The following is a 2,879-nucleotide window of genomic DNA, read 5'->3' as shown; positions in this document are numbered from 1 at the left end:
GTAAATCTTTGCTTGGATGAAAGGGGAACCTTTACAGAGGATTTAGGATTGTTTTCTTCTTATTTTGGTCGAAAAAAATGAGACAAAACGAAGGGAAATCTGATATTATAAAGCTAAACTGACATAGGGGCTAGGGGTCCACCTTCACGTGCCTGCTTGTGCAGTCTCTAAAGTCTGAATATCTCTCAATTTTAAAGTCGTATGAACAAATGGTTTAGTGTGTTGGAAAGTAGACTCGTACACCTTCGATTTCATATAATGGGGTTATTCTAAAGCTTTATAGATTGGGAGAAAAGCTCCGATACATTTAACCCAATTTTCAGAAAATTTATCAAAGAAACTTACTCTAACTTTTGCCGACATTTTATTTCTCAACTTGCTTGACTTCAAAACTTAACTTACGATCATTGGGGGACTATATCACCTTATAAAACATCCTTATTAGCATATAAGACAATCTTTGTCTTATCCCCAAAGGTAACGGTTAACTTAAACGTTCCGAACGGGCGGGGTTGTTANGATCTATAAATTTCATGTATCTTACAAAACAAACTCCAGTAAGCAATTTTACATAAATTCACTTCTTTAACTATAGACTATAAGTACAGATTTACCTAGAAGATCCAACAAAAATTAGGGGGAAAAGGCTCTAATACATATGAGAGAAAACTAAAAGAGATATAAAATTATTGTACCTTTAAAGGAATGTTCTTCAAGAATTGTTGTTATATTTGATAAAGAAGTTGTATCAGGATCAACCAAGAGAATTCTGAGGCCAACATAAGCCAAAGGAACATCTACATTACGAATTATCTCACAATCCATCTTTTAGCCTTTGAACATTTTGAGAGAGAAAAAAAGAAGATGAGGGGATTTTTGAATTTTTGTTCTCTTTCTTTGGTTTCTCTTTTTTGGTTTTACCACCTTATTCTAAATGAAGGATAAAATTTGGCCAAATAGTTAAATATAGAGGGGGAATATCATATTTTGAAAATCTACCTTTATAACAAGTCAATAACTAGTGTAGTCAATATCTTATGGAGGTGTAATTAAGCAAGAAGTTGATAATCTACCAATTTGTGTTTAAAATAAATTAGTCTTGACTATTTTCGCAATACAGGCAATATCACTTTGTCCCTATGTTTCAATTTTCTAATTTTAATTTTTAGTCCATTCAAATTTTTTTGTCACTTTCTAAATTTGACAACTCTTTAATTCTAACTTTTTACAAGTCATGTTTAAGATCACAAGATTAAAGGACATTTTGGTACATTCTACACATATTAGTTTAAGATCACAATATTCAAAAGTTTTTTTAGTTTCTTAAATTCCGTATCAAATTAAAACCGATAAACAAATTGAAATGAAAAGAGTAGTTGATAATATTGTTTTAGTCATGCTAGAAAGTTCACTTCAAATTACATGTTTTAGAAACTTTGTTGGTCTCGTGTGAGATTTATATGCTAGTATACAAAGTATAGAACTTCGAGCTAGTACTTCTAACTTTTATTTTATACTATATTAATATGTGATGTACTTGAATAAAAAGAAAACATGGTCATTGATGATTAATTCATACCGTCGATCTCAAATTGCTTTAGATTAGATGTAGTAATAGTACGTAGTTGTCGTTGTATTGTTTTCCTTGTAGTATATCCATACTGCTAGTGGCAAAGTCATGAATTTTAATTGGAGTGCTCACAGTTTAATATATGTGTATAAATTAGTAATAGTATTTGATCTATATACACTATATAATATTTCGATTCAATATTAAACTGACAATATTTCGGTGGTTGTAGCTCTAGTTTCACATTTACTTATTACTTTTTTAAAAGGAAAAGGGAAAATGTACAAGTACCCCCATACACTATTATCGAAATCCCAGAGACACCTTAACTAAACCAAGGTCCTACTATGTCACGCCCCAAACTAAAGAAGGCGTGATTGGCACTCGACACCTTATGCAATCGAGTTAGCCACTGAAACATACCAACTGACTCAACTGAGGGCCTAGAAGGTTGGGCAACATAACATCTAGAATACTACGACTGGACCCTTAATGTCATAACCTGAATATCGATAAGTCATATAGACGAAGGTAGACAAGCCAAAGATAATAAGGTACTAGCTAGCCGACAAGGCTGCAAATGAAAATATATATACACACACATACATATCTATACATGCTAAGCCTATGTGGCTGGAAGCTGCAGAAAGAAACCCAGAATAATGTGTCCACAATAGCCTCTATGAGTGACATAAGCACTAGTCGGAACAAGGCCCCAATTATACCCAAACTGTACAATAAAAGTAACATCATATGGAAGCTCCAGGAAGAAGTGGAGCTTACTAACTCACAGCTGAACCCCGAATCCTAGCCGGGGGGTCAATTAGAATCCCTACCTGGACCTGTACGCATGAAACAAAAATACGTCCCCAGGCAATGCGACGTCAGTACGAATAAAAATGTACTGGTATGTAAGGCAAAAAATAGAATAATAAATAGTTGCTATAAAAGGGTAATAAAGATACCACCTGAAACAGAAACTCTGATAGCCTCCATGGCTAACATCCTACCTTATATAATTTAAATATGCATGGTATGCTCGCATAATTGTATGTCGTGAATACATATATATAGATGCAAATGCATGTCATACCCAACAAAGTGCTAGAATGGTGGTGCCTTCCGGTAGCGAACCGAGATCATATTCGCCAACTTGTGTCCATATGTGTCTCATACGTATAAATATAGGCAATAGGCCCCATACCTTCCGATTATAGCTCGGAAGTAGAATGCATAGCATGTAATGTCATGGATCCGTAATGCATTTGTTACCTGAATCATGTTGCCAATCTTGGCTCATTGGTACTCT

This window comes from Solanum stenotomum, chromosome 11, assembly GCF_019186545.1.
Source record: "Solanum stenotomum isolate F172 chromosome 11, ASM1918654v1, whole genome shotgun sequence".
Taxonomy (NCBI): domain Eukaryota; kingdom Viridiplantae; phylum Streptophyta; class Magnoliopsida; order Solanales; family Solanaceae; genus Solanum; species Solanum stenotomum.
Note: the sequence above shows the minus strand (reverse complement) of the source record.